This window comes from Heptranchias perlo, chromosome 7, assembly GCF_035084215.1.
Source record: "Heptranchias perlo isolate sHepPer1 chromosome 7, sHepPer1.hap1, whole genome shotgun sequence".
NCBI lineage: Eukaryota > Metazoa > Chordata > Chondrichthyes > Hexanchiformes > Hexanchidae > Heptranchias > Heptranchias perlo.
This window is the reverse complement of record NC_090331.1, coordinates 30,899,612-30,914,325: the sequence shown is the minus strand read 5'-3', so window position 1 is coordinate 30,914,325 and position 14,714 is coordinate 30,899,612. Positions and strand designations below refer to the sequence as shown.

The window sequence follows — 14,714 nt, the reverse complement described above, 5'->3', positions numbered from 1 at the left end:
ATTTCATATTATAGTTTTGATGGATGTTTTGTTAAATACAGATGTGCATATACTCTAACGTTGTTATTTGTATTTGCACTTGTCTGTCTAGTGTTTAAAGCGAGTACAGAATGACTTGTGGACAATATTAATGGGAAGCTCTGGTTTTGGGTGTAGCCTCTAGAGCCTTTTAAACATTTATATTTAGAGTAACCCCGGGTTCGGCTGCTGTGGCCTCTATTGGTCGCTAACAGTGTCATTCGGTGCGCGTCACTGCTTCCTCCATCAGGTTGGAGTTGGTGGCCGAGTGAGTGAGTGAGGGAGGAAGGAGGGAGGGGGGAGTGAAAGAGAGAGAGAGAGAGAGAGGAGGGAGGGGGAGCAGGGTTTAACCATGCTCCCGAGCTGTTGCAACAAATCCTCTCCGCGGGAGGCCGGTAAGTGTTTTTTTAAATTAGATCAGCTTCGCCCCTTGGTTTAAAGCAGGGATTGTATTTCTCTTTTTACTACAGGGGGGGGGGGGAACCCTGTGGTAAATGTGCGCCACGCTCAGTGAGAAGGTCATCACCGTTTCTGGTGACGGGCGAATAAAGGATTCGCGGAAGCGACGTATGGAAGGGTTTGACTGGGTAAAATTAGCCCGGCGGCCTAGTCCGTCCCCCCTCTCCCTCCCTCCCCAATAGGCCGAAATACCAGCTCGTGTGCTGGGGGGAGATGCAGTAACCACCGGGGATTTCGAGCAGACAGTACGTGCGCATTACTATTATCCAGGATGCTACACTGGTTCAGCTCATTCTATCTGCTGTGCTCTCAGAGATTTCAGATGTACATTCGCGTGTGTGTATAGCTGTCGAGTGTACGACACGTTGGAACCAGGTGAGAGTTCGGCTTGGTTCATATCTAGGGACTGTAATCAGACCTAAACGCAGCGATAAATTATCTTTCCTTCGGGATGCTTGCCTTTTAAAATATAATATTGACGACGAGAGAGTAACTTGTTTTAAATGTGGGTAATAGATTTTTTTTTAAAAAGGTTAAGTCATGTTACTGAGGATCCTAAAATAGACCAGTATAAATATAGGACTCGAGTATATCCGACACAATCTTACCGCCTTTAAACTAAAATGAACCAAGAACGCGATTACCGATTTTCGTCTTCGGCTCATCGAAAAGAAAACGACAGTCAGTAATTTGCTGTTTTTTTAAAAAAATCAAATAGGATTGTGATCTGGTCTCTTGAATGTAGATATCATTTGAATCTTTTACTGCTAATCTTATTTTAGTCGGCAGCGACTTTGATGATTGAAGTGGTTTTTAGTGTTTTACAAGCTCTCTGTTTATATCATGTAGTTAAGCTCATCTGTTAATGGAATTATCCATCTTTGAATTCTGTCTTTTTATGATTAGCTCACTGACCTCTGGTATAGACCAGAATAGATTAAGAGTTGTGGTAGGAAGATGAACAGGAAGGGTCCCATTTTTCCTTTATTTCTGATATAGTGTTGTAACTCGGGCGTTTCATTTGCTAGCTTTTATAAAAGAAAACAGTGTAAATTGAACGTGCTGAATCTCGGTAGCGTGGCATGCAGTGAAACTTAATTTTCATTAGTGCATGTCGTGGGTATTGGCAAACATTTTATATGAAGGATATAAAGCTTGCAGATAGACAATGGAACTACAAAATATGTCTGAATATAGGTAGCTCTTTCAAAAAAATAAGCAAAAACATTTTTCTGGGCAACTGGGAGTGCCAAACAGGATGCAGCGTGATCAAGGAGGTGGTACAACCAGGTAATTAGTGATAATGAAGCTTGAGAGCTTTACAGCCATCTGAAGTTGCAGGAATATTAGAAAATTATATTATAGTGCATATTAGAAGCTATTACAGAAAATTAACATGTGTTGGCCTTCTCTTATGATTGTAAGTGTTTTATTGTAAAGTGAGTCACTTTTCATGGATTATAACGATTACTCTTTGTAACTAACTCTCATGCTTTTAAGTAATTGCATCTTGGTCATTTTGCTCCCCAAATGTACATTTTATTTATAAAGAATCCTAAATTTTTTGGCATAAAATAAAATTTTGCATGTATGTACACCAATTTTATTATGGTAGGCTTTGTGATGATCCATTTTAGCAAGTACTTTTTATCTAAGTACCTATTATCTTGTTGAATTTTACATAAAACAATCATCGTTAAACAGGACCAGAGGAAATAAATAGAAATTAATGAAACATGGGTTTTGAACAAAAATGGCATTCATACAGTGATGGTACATTATTCTAAGTATCTAAGTAAGGTAATATAGGCAAAATATTGTGATTTCATTCAAAAATGATTCCATGTCATGTTATAAAGGACATGGATTGGTTGTTATTTTATGTTCTTAAATGTGTAAAGGTAGTACTGTATGCACTTGTTCATTACAAAATCATTTCGGGTGCACTATGTTCTGTGCTGTTCTAAGAGTGTGAGTGCATGGGGCCTGCTTTTCTGTCTTTGCCAGTTCAGCTGTCGAGAAGGGAATTTTAAAAGTGTATCACAACAACGTAACTTAACTTCCTTACACTTTTATGTTTAAACTCTGTTGTATCCACTCACAAGTGACGTGGCATAGGCCTGGCTGAGATCAGGGATATCCTTGTCTGGAGGATCATGGGTGAAAACCCACATTGAACCATTCCATGTGAGAACATTAATAGACCAATAAAGTCTCTTTTTCAAAATTATATAATCCCTGAAGGCCATCCTGACTACTAAACCACGAACGCTGCGGTCTGGGATGTCATGCTGCCTTTTGCTTCAACCTACTGTTAGAACTACTTCAGTAGCAGTCTGCCTGAGAACTTGTAAAATTTTACAAAAGAATCATCAAGTTTGGTTGGCTGTCTGAGACTGCGATTTTCTCTTGAGTACTGTTTCATTTGTCATCAGCTTGGAGATCACCAAAGACATTGACGGCATCTAGCACTGCACTTCCACAAGTTACCATCTTGAGGCCTTCAACTAAAGCTTTATTCATTGCATTCTAGTTTCCTGTCAGATTGTTTCGTGTGATGCAGTGATGGCACCTTGCACCCTTTTTGCATCTCAGAGCTTCTGCAGTTTGGCCTATGTCTCTCTCTCTCTCTCTCTCTCTCTCTCTCTCTCTCTCTCTCCTCCATATCAATAATGATCTTCACTCATACAACCCAGTGAACTTTTGCTGATGGTTCCACTCTATATTAATTGACTTCCTTCAAATCGCATATTCTCAGTGCTAACTGCCTCCAGCCCTGTCGCAGTGCAACAGTTGAATTGCGACATCTTCATCTATGCCCTTTAGTGGATCAGTAAAAAAATCTTCTTTCTTTCAATTCTTCAAAGACAGTTTCTTTATGCTGCCTTTCACAAGCCCAACCAGTAACTACCGCCTCTTACCCTTGACAGCTCTTTCCTTATTCATTTTTCACCTATTGGCATTCTTAGCATCGCTTTTTCAACTAGAACATCCCAATTGCCAAAGCTCTCACTTTCCTTTTTCATACCAAACAATATTACTCTCAACAATTCTTAAATTTGTTAAGCTAAAGCCCTATAAAAATGTGAATAGTGCTTCCACATTGAGGGAGGCTCTTCTGACATCTCCCTTGTAGTTCAATATAAAATACAAGAAAAGACTTGTCTGATGGGTGATCTTTCTCTGTCCTCTAATCTGTGACATTTTATGTCTCTGTATTTTATGCTACCGTGGTCATTGCTGCTTTTTGCTTTTGTTCCTCCTAAGCTGAAATGGTTCACCCTCTTCTTGCGTCTGTGCAAGTGTTGAAAACAAGATTCATTGTTTTCTACTCCAACACATTCTTTCCCATGGCCAAAAGCTGTGGAGCTCCTTACATCATTCAATTTTCTCTTAATCGTACAATTTACAGGCTTTTAAAACCTAAACTTGACACTATCTAATTACTATTTCATGATCCATCTATTTTGCTCTTATCAACTTTGGGTCTGAATTCTGGGTTTTAAATATGGACATAGAGTAAAAGATAAAGAAGTAATGGTAAATCTGTACAAAACATTGGCTAGGCCATAGAGCACTGTGTGCAGTTTTGGGTGTTCTTATAAAGGATATAAATTTGCATGGATGATGCCAGAGAGTGAAACTAAAGTTATGAGGAGAGACTTGACTATATCCACTGGTGCATAGAAGGCTAAGAGGAGATTTAATCGTGGTTTTAAAATTTGAACGGTTTTGATAGTGAATGGAGAAAGATTATATCCTTTGGTTTGGGGAGTCACTGCCAAGGGTCTGAAATTTATAATTGTGACTTCAGAGTGAGGAGAGAAGTCAGGAAAAATTTCATTATATAGAGCATGGAATGTTTTGCCACGGGTAGTGGTTGACGCAGAAACCATTGCATCTTTTAAGGAAAAATTTGACGCGGAGGAAGATATTAAGATATGGGAAGAGAGCAGGGCAATAGAAATAGATTTGGATTTCTCTAGGAAATAGCCGGCACAGTCAGATTGGACCAAATGGTCTCCTTCTGTATTGTAAGGTTCTATGATCATGCACTGTTTCTCGGCTTTTCATCTAGGTTTTTCAATCTTAAAAAGTGACAACTCCGACCTTTATTAAGGCATTCAACTAAGCACTGGAATGGTTCAACTTCCTGATCCTGTAATATACTTTGCCGTGGTTATCTGTTTGAGAAATCCTCTCTCTTGTCTTCTTCCCTCGCTTTTCCTCTCCTGCCCCCCTCCCCAAAAAAAACAAGCTGCATTTATTTGCGTCCGGCTGTGAGAACTGCAGGCATAATTCCTTTGATGGGCATGGAGTGCCTTCCAGCTGGCTATCTTCAGTTTCTCAGCTTCTGTTATCTCAATTAGCCTACCTATTCCCCTGCAGTGAGTGGAAGTAAGGAAACATTGTTAGGATTACAGCTTATTTCAGCTTTCATTTTAGGATGGTTAACTTTCCAAGGGAACACCTGTATAATTGATAGATATATTAGTGACCGGAAAGGTAGTTCTCAGCTTCCAACTTCCAGAATCCAGGATATCAGAAGTTTGTATATAATAATGGTAACTGGCCTCTGAAGCGAGCCTGGTGTTTTCAAGACCATCTCTGTTTTTCCCACACCACTGAAAACATCAAAAAAAGTATTGAAACCAAACATTTTTATATTTTGACATAGCAAAGTGTAGTAGTTTATGCCTGGTTGAAACTGGCATAGCTCATTAACCCACAATAGTCTGTTCCACAAAAGCCTCTACCTACATAATATAGGTCTGCACATACATCCTATCAACCTTTTTCATTGTAAATTCCTATATTCACATTTATAATGGGAACTGCCGATACAAGCTTGTTGAGCTGTAATTGCACCCTCCCTCAGTGATGGTGCTGCAATGCCAACAATGGCAGGACAGTGTAATTACAACCTGACAAGTTTATATAGGTAGTTTCCATTCTAAATGTGGGACTAGGAATTTGTAATAGAAATATGAAAGTCAACATAGATAAAATGGGGACTTCTCTACGCCAAATATCCCTTGGCCTTTAACTCTGCCTCACTTGAAGGCTATGCCAGGTCTTGATTCCCTGTGTGTAACACAATCGACATGTAAATTGCATGATGCACATACACTCCATGTTTTGTTTTCTGTCACATAATGTCCCTATTTTAAGATTAGTATTTGTTAATAGAGCACCAGCATTATGAGCATAAATTTTGGCTCCCTTTTCCTGCCTCACCTGTTAACAGATTAATAAGTTTCTTATGAAAAATACATGAAACCTTATGATGTGGTTGCTTCATATTGCATATATCTCTTAAATAAAATGCTTGTACATATTTGCAGGGCAATGTTTATTTTTTATCTTTTTTTCTTGAGAGTACACCTTCTTTATTTCCTCCCCTTTTTATGGTCTTGGGCAACACACTACCAGCAGCTGAGGTCAGTAAGGCAACTTGCTTCCAGACTTAGCCGGTATATTCCAGTTTAACTGCTGGGAAGCATGATTGTTCGAGCGATAACTGTCCATCTGTATTTTTTTTTTACCCTGCCTCTGTGAATGTGGATGAGACAAGAGCATTGGTGTGAAATGATATGGGACATCACCCTTCGTAGTTGTCAACTTGGATTAGTTAATAGCACTCTCACCTCTTAGTTAGAAGATTGTTGGCTCAAGCCCACTCTAGGACTTAAACACAAAATCAAGTCTGACACTTTGGTATAGCACTGAAAGAATTGCTGGAAGTGCCTTTCTTCGGATGAAATGTTAAATCAAGGTCGGTCTGTTCTAGTGGATGTAAAGATCCCATAGCATTATTTATAGAAGAGAAGGGAGTTCTCCTGGTGTCCTGGCCAACATTCATCCCTTAACCAACACGACTAAAAACAGATTAACTGTCATTCATCTTACTTGCTGTCTGTAGAATTTTGTCACATTTATCCACATGACAACAGTGACTGCACTTCAAAATAAAAAGTAATGTACTGGATGTGAAGCACTGGGGTATACTCAGAGATGTGATAAAGCACTATATAACTGCAAGTTCTTTCTTCACTGTGATGCTATTCGTTGGCACTCCAGCATGTGGTGTTTGTCTTTTTTTTTCATCGGGGTGGAATTTTTGTTCTTTCATATGGGAGATGTTGGCATTGAGAAATGGAGCACCATACATTTTGAGCACCAGTATCAATCTCAATCATTCCCAGGTCAGCTGTTTGCTGCAGAGTAAAGCTCCTTGTGCCCTACTGCAATATTATGCTTAACCTTAACCTCAACCCCAATTGCAAAAGAGCACCCATTACTACATGACAGTGTGACCTTTCTGTTTCCACACTAGTCACTTCTGTGATCTCTGAGTGAGATTGTCATTTAGTGCCAAATAAAATGTAATTTTGTGCTGTTGGATCACATTACTAGGAATTGAGTGACTGTTCAAGCTTCTTTCACACAGCACCTCTTTACAGCTAGCATACACAGGGCAGATTTTCATATTGTCAGCCTGTGCTGGATTCAATCCAGATTCCAGAGCTAAAAGGGGACAGCATGCTTAACCCACTGCACCACCCTAACCCTCAATGCTAACAATCTATTTCATCGTTTGAATATTGCACGGTTAGCTATTCCATCGTTGTTGAGAAGACTTATGCTATTTCAGTGAATATGTAATGGCTGAATCATATATTATCCAGTATCTGATATTGAATAACACTATAAGACCACATTTAGTTCAGAACTTGCTTTCTTGACTTAAATGTGATTTAGAATTAAAACTGGGTATTCAGACTGCCTAATCTACAAGTCTGATCATTCCTCAGTTCAACTTTTGCATTGTCCATGTTGTAAATCTGTGATAACTAACCAATTATAGATATTATTGGTTGTCATAAATTTGTAGGATGTTCAAGTTTCTGAATTTCTGTTTTGTTTTGATAATTTGCTATTCCTTGATTCAGTTATTGTTTTGGTAATGCTGGTGTATTTTTGAGTTACCCAACTACAAAATTGTCATTCATTTGCTACTGGCTCCTTGATTGTCAGAGCCCCGTGATACTCCATTTGTGATTTAACACTTGAAATTTAATTTTAGGACACAATGTACTGAGGTAAAATGATTAACTTTGAATAATACTGCAAAAAATTCATAAATTAAAGGAAAGTTATGACCAAGTTTGTATTGTGCAGCCCATATTATACGTGTTACAAAATATTTTTACTGTTGGCTACCAGCACTTATTGCCCATCCCTAGTTGCTCTTGAGAAGGTGGTGGTGAGCCGCCGTCTTGAACTGCTGCAGTCCATGTCATGAAGGTATTCCCACAGTGCTGTTAGGTCGGGAGTTCCAGGATTTTGACCCAGCAACGATCAAGGAACAGCGATATATGTCCAAGTCGGTTTGGTGTGTGATTTGGAGGGGAACTGCAAGGCGATGGTGTTCCCAAGCATCAGCTGCCCTTGTCCTTCTAGATAGTGGAGTTTCGTGGGTTTTGGAGGTGTTGTTGAAGAAGCCTTGGCGAGTTGCTGCAGTGCATTCTATAGATAGTACACACTGCAGCCACGGTGCGCCAGTCGTGGGAAGAGTGGATGTTTAAGGTGCTGGATGAGCTGTCGATCAAGTGGACTGCTTTGTCCTGGATGGTGTCGAACTTCGTGTTTTTGCAGCTGCACCTATCCAGGAAAGTGGAGAGTAATCCATCACACACCTGAATTGTGCCTTGTAGGTAGTGGAGAGGCTTTGGGGAGTCGGGAGGTGAGCCATTCGCTGCACAATACCCAGCCTCTGACCTCTGATAGCCACAGCATTTATGTGGCTGGTCCAGTGAGTTTCTGGCCAATGGTGTCCTTCAGGATGTTGATGGTGGGGGAATCGGAGATGGTAATGCCAATGAATTACATGGAATTTACAGCACAGAAACAGGCCATTCACCCCAACTGGTCTATGCTGGTGTTTATGCTGCACACGAGCCTCCTTCTTCCCTACATCAGCTAACCCGATCAGCATATCCTTCTATTTCTTTCTCCCTCATGTACTTAACATAACCTCTCTGCTTTTCAATTCTATTCCTCTAGAAACGAACCCCAGTGTTTTGTTTGCATTTTTATGGCCCTGTTAACTATGCAGGTTAATTCAGAAACCATTTTAATGATTTGTGAATTTGTACCCCTAGATTTCTTTGCTCTTCTACCTCCATTTAGACTCTTACTTCCCAAGAAGTATGTGGCCTACTTATTCCTCCTACCAAAATGCATCACCTCACACTTATGCATATTGAAATTCATTTGCCATTTACGAGCACGTTGGGCAAGTTTATTAACTTGCAGAATGGGCATGAGGAGGTCGTTAGATTCTCTCTTGTTGGAGATGGTCATTGCTTGGCATTTGTGTCGTGTGAATGTTACTTGCCACTTATCAGCCCAAGCTTGGATGTTGTCAATGTCTTACTGTATGCAGGCATGGACTGCTTAATCATCTGAGGAATTGCGCATGGAGCTGAACACTGTTCAAACATCAGCGAACAGCCCCACTTCTGACCTGTTGGAGGGAAGGTCTTTTATGAAGCAGGTGAAAATAGTTGGGCCTAGGATGCTGCCCTGAGGAACTCTTGCAGTGATGTCTTGGGGCTGAGATGATTGGCCTCTTAAGTACTACAGTCATCATCCTTTGTGCTAGGCATAACTCCAAGAGTTTTACCAGCATCCATTGGCTAGATCACAAACGACACGTTTGACAGTAAAAACATTGTCTCCACTGCATTTATATGCAGGCACTTCACATGAGCTACACAGTTATTAACTATCAAAGCAACTTTTCTAACTTGCAATGCCATGCTTTAGTCAAAATGATGCAGCTACTTCTCAAAGAGCACCAGAATACACCCTTTTTGTTGTATCTGTAGGTTATAGATAGAGTAATAATACCTTGAGTATTGGAATTTATAATCACCAGCAACTTTTTTTTCTCCAGTGATGCTGGTGCAAATCATGATGGTAATTCATTACTTTTCCCCTTTTCCCCATCTGAGTATTGTTCGTTGATTAAAGATAGTATTTTGCTTCGGTGCAGCTCGTAAATAAGGCTGGTTTCATTTTGTCTGTCATTGACCTTATAACATTTCCTTAAATTTTGTGATACACCCGGTTGTCAATGCTTTCTGGGAGTATTGCTTGCCTCCCAGTGTGGGGATCTGGACTCAATTGCGTGATGTTTTTCAGAGCGGCTGATCCAAAATGTAAACATGGGGTCAATTCCAAATTCTTCGGTGATTTTATTTGCCTTTTCCAGGAAGATGAGGTTGGATCGCCAAGGAAGGTTACATCAGGGCCATCTGAGGTGCACATCCTCTTCCGCTGGCTGCAATAATTCCACTGGTAATCAGCAGTGATTCTCGTTTTTCAGATAAATGGAGAGAACATAAGAAATAGGAGCAAGAATGGGCCACATGGCCCCTTGAGCCTGCTCCGCCATTCAATCAGATCATGGTTGATCTTCAACCTCAACTCCACTTTCCCACCCGAACCCCATATCCCTTGATTCCCCTACAGTCCAAAAATCTATCGCTCTCAACCTTGAATATACTTAACAACTGAGCATCCACAGCTCTCTGGGGTAGAGAATTCCAAAGATTTACAACCATCTGAGTGAAGAAATTCCTCCTCACCTCAGTCTTAAATCGCCGACCCCTTATCCTGAGACTATGCCCCTAGTTCTAGACTCTCCAGCCATGGGAAACAGGGTAGATGCTGAGAGGCTGTCAAGCCCGCTCAGAATCTTGCGTGTTTCAATGAGATCACCTCCCATTATTCTAAACTCCAGAGGGTTTAGGCCCATTCTACTCAATCTCTCCTCATAGGACAATTCTCTCACCCAGGAATCAATCTTCTTAACGTTTGTTGCACCGCCTCTAAGGTAAGTATATCTTTCACGGTACTCCAGTTTGGTCTCACCAAAGCCCTGGACAATTGTAGCAAGACTTCCTTGCTCTTGTACTCCAACCCCCTTGCAATAAAGGCCAACATGCCATTTGCCTTCCTAATTGCTTGCTATACCTGCATGTTAACTTTCTGAGAGGGTGATGGGAAGTATCTTAAATTTCTGTACCACAGCTTTCTTTATGTCTCCAGTGCTCATCCACATATTTGATCTTGTATTTTCTTCTCGGTGGGAAGGGTCTCCTTTTTCTGAGGGTCCGTGTTCTCAGACTAGTCTCTGCCTCGACAATGCACTGCACTAAGGTTGGGGACGACTACCACACCTGGGCATTGGATGCTTATTGCAAATTTTTATTTTTGGCGTACTGGTAAGAATCCATTTAAGTTGGAAATTTGAATTAGGCAACAAATTTTCAATGGGAGGTGGTTTTTGCACAATTCCAATTTAAATTAATAGATAATTCAAATAAAGCAACTTCAAATTGAGAGGAGTAGATTGTGTATTACATTGTAGCAGACCACATATTGCAGCCTACTCTTAATTATAAAACTCTTATTCTCCAACGCTCTATGAACACACCATTGGCAGACCCATTCAATCGATAAAAATGTTGGGGCTTTAAGAACTACTTCGTCTGACTAGGTAATCATACTTGACTGTAGTCACATAATTACTTACTCTTGGAAGCAATTCTGTTAACTCTAACTTGATCTAAAATGTATGTAGTTTATCATGGACAGCTACCAATAGGCTTTTTTATAAATAGATTTTTGGCTCAGTTCTTTTATTCTGTATGAATATTTTACAATACAATAAGAAGTACCGAGGGATGATTTGCAGCGCTGCTGATTCAATCAAAGAATTCGAAGACCTGAAAAACAATGTCACATAACTGTGTTTTCACAATTTCTATGATTTGTACACCAGATATATCATTTTGGGGGGGAGGGGGGAACCTGTATTGGATATGGTAAGTTCAGTTCCATAATTAAGGTGATGTGAAGAAAGATCCCTATAGATTGCTGCACATTGCAGGGCTCATAGTAACTTTGTTTGGGGGTGAATGGTTACTGGGTAATGTACCATTTTGCAACATTATAGTAAATCATCATCTTGGTCTTCATTGAAAACATTGGTCAAACTGCTTTACCTTTCACCCACCACTACCTGAAATTTATTGGTTTTAAACATAGGAAATCAAATTATGATGATTGTCTCTTTATCATGAGAATGCTTTATATTGGTATGCAAAAATTAACAGTTGGGCAAATATTTGTGATGATATGAGAATATTTTAAATCTGAGATTGATAGATTTTTGTTAGCCCCCTAATACCTTTGGTTAAGGTGGATATATGGAGTTGGGTCACAGATCAACCATGATTTCAATGAATGGTGGAACAGGCTCGAAGGGCTTAAATGGCCTATTCCTGTTCCTATGTTCCTAAAACAGGTCATGTTTCAGCCCTGTTCCTCTTTCTTGCTACTTGTTCCCCTGTATCCAATATTTTGAATACGTTTAACCATTTCAAGAAGGCATTCATTGGTATATGTGCAGTATGCAAATTGGTGGTTTCTGCCTTCACTGTGTTACTCCTAGAAATTTTCAAAGCTGTCAAGAATGTTCCTTTTTTTTAGATTTGTGAACCTTTTTTACTTCCATTCTGTGGGTCTTTTTTAAACATATTTGTGTTACATTTTTGTGGCCTGTTTGGACTGCTTCATCATGCATCCCCTGAACTGATAAGATCGACAGCACGGGGAAAAATTATGCAGTTAAAATATATAAATTAAAAAGTTAACTTAAAACAAAGGATCTCATCTGTTTTCTCACGTCCCACAATAGAATTGCAACATGGTAGCAATTCAGAGCTGAGAACAATATAGTGTTTCACAGTGTCATCTAGTGAACAGAACCTTCAACTACAAGTGGTTCTTAAACTCTTCTAGCATCACAGGCTATCACAGTAATAGGAAAATCCTATAAAAGCATGACAGTCAGGTATCATCAGACATAACATAGGCATGAACACAGTTGACATTGTAAACACCATAGGGATTGTTGGCATAGGAATTTTGAATGGAAAGATGACATACCAATTTTAATAATTTAGAGATATTCAGGTTTAAGTGAGAAGTCTGTGCAAGGCATCTCAAGCTACAACAACGTTACTACTGAAATGTGGAGGCAAAGGTTTTAAACACCACTTTATAATGGTATGGTGAGCAATAGGCCCTTAAACTTATACTCTGGCAGAGAGATTTCTTTAGCTTTTTAATAATATTTGTGGAACAGTACAGCAGTTAACTGAACAGTTAATAATTGTTTTATTTGATGGTTTGCAGGCTACTTTTTTCACAATATATGTAATTTAGCATAGACGGTCCTGAGTAAAGATGGAGATAGCTTTTGATGACCATTATTTCTATAAGTGTTTGCCTAAGATTTGATTATTATTGCTAACTTTACAATTGATAGGTAGTTTCTATATGCAGATAGATAGCAAATGACTAACTTTCTATTGGAGAAAACAAAAAAGTTGGATGTTGAGACACACATGATGGGGAGCTTTTGAAGAACTGAATACGATCATCCCTAATATGAAAAACTGCATCTTTCCTAGATGGACAAAGAGTAACAGGAAATAAATCCATGTACGTAAATGGAATCCCAAAGGGGGGTATAAAGGATAATGTGCAATTCTAGCAGAAATTATTCAGTTATGTATATTTTGAACGACAGTACACAATAGCCCGTGCTGCTTAAATAATCTGATGATTCCTAGTTTATGAAATGATCTAAAATCACCTGTAAGCACGTAAAACAATTACAGTTATAACTAAGGACATCTGCAACTGCCTTACTTAGAATGCATTTAACATTTCCCTTTGTATGTCAATATTTATCACAGTATTTAAATTGAGCCTAATATAAAGGTGCACAAAAAGCTTTGAATTATATCACACAGAAATTGTTTGCATTGTTGAAGATTGATCAAATCTGTTTTCAACAAATCATAGATTAAGCTGGAAATGGAACAAATGACTTCATAATTCATTTGAAGGGGGTGACCAGTGCATGTCCCAGGTCATAATGAATTTATTTCATGTACTTAATGTAATGTATTTCAAACAACAAAATATGAAATACTCAGATTCTCAGTTCTGTACATTTGCACCTTTGTCAGTTAGTATTTTTACATCAGCATTCTAATCTCTTATGAATACTATATCCAACATGTTTTGAGGATCCATCAATCTTTTTTCCCTTGTGTTCTAAAAAAGGTTAAGCAACTTACAGAAACTGTCAGCTGCTGCAAGATGGAAAATTCTCAGTGAGGTTGAAAATTCCCCTGAAGGGTTAATCACACCCTATTTTTTTTTTTACTATCGTCCAGCTTATTTCTTTGCTCGGTTTTATTGATTTAGGTTGAAGCAGCATTTTGATCTCAATGAGCAAACAGTGTGGTACGTCATAGTGTGTAGGCTTCTTTAAACTGAATGTGTGGGCATAGAAAAGAAAGGTCGGTTCTGGAAGGAACATTGTGTGGGTGGCTATGACTCCTTTGATTGCATCTGAAGGGATCCTGGTTTAATATTTTCTACTGAGCTTGAACATTTTCAACCTGATAAGACATAATTTTTTCTGCACTGGCATTTTTAAGTTAATGTGCTTCTGTTTTTACCCTGCAGGTGTTTGGGAATGATTTATCTGATCGGTGGAAGGAGTATTCAGACCAGGACTCCACACTGGTGATAAGGACATGGGACTCCTCTTGCCAGCTTCCAGCAGGTTCACTACAATTGACATCCTGATCAGCAGCACTAAGGGGGAACCTTGGTTTTGTTTATTACCTCATTACCACAGAAACATCGCTGTCAAAAGCTGAAGGTAAATCCAGAGCCTTAACTGATTCAAAGTGTAAATTTCTGTACTAATGCAGGACAGCAAAAATCTATTGAGTTGCTAAAGGTGAATTTTTAAATATTAGAGGATGAATCAAAAGATCGGACAGCTGCAAAAATAGCAACTAAGTACCACCTTGGATGGATTATAATGCTCACCCATATTGTCTATCTTATATTTATGTATTGGGTTTAAAGAAAGACCGTCAGGCCCACGCGTGCTCATTCTTGGCCAGTTTTGTCCCCATAAACTGATGCTATCTGCCCCCACCTTCTGGGAAAGGCAAAAAAAGAGACCAGTTGCCAATTCAGAAGTCCTCTCAAAAAATACTCTCCAATTCCTCATGGGCTTCATGAGGATTGAAACTCAGTAATTATTATCCAGAATGATTTGCTCTTGCCTT

General features: G+C 39.2%; 1 protein-coding gene across 15 annotated transcripts in view; it reads left to right on the top strand.

The window, feature by feature from the left end:
- LOC137323587 (R3H domain-containing protein 1-like) overlaps window positions 1-14,714 on the top strand; it is a 119,737-nt gene that overhangs the window by 911 nt on the left and 104,112 nt on the right. For 12 of the 15 annotated variants that reach the window (XR_010963401.1, XM_067987241.1, XM_067987239.1 and 9 more), the window contains exons 1-2: window positions 316-413; window positions 14,098-14,296. The gene's annotated coding sequence lies outside the window, so the exon portion shown is untranslated. Of the gene's footprint in view, window positions 1-315; window positions 414-611; window positions 853-14,097; window positions 14,297-14,714 lie in introns of those variants that run through there. The other 3 variants (XM_067987231.1, XM_067987232.1, XM_067987230.1) reach the window with 2 other exon arrangements.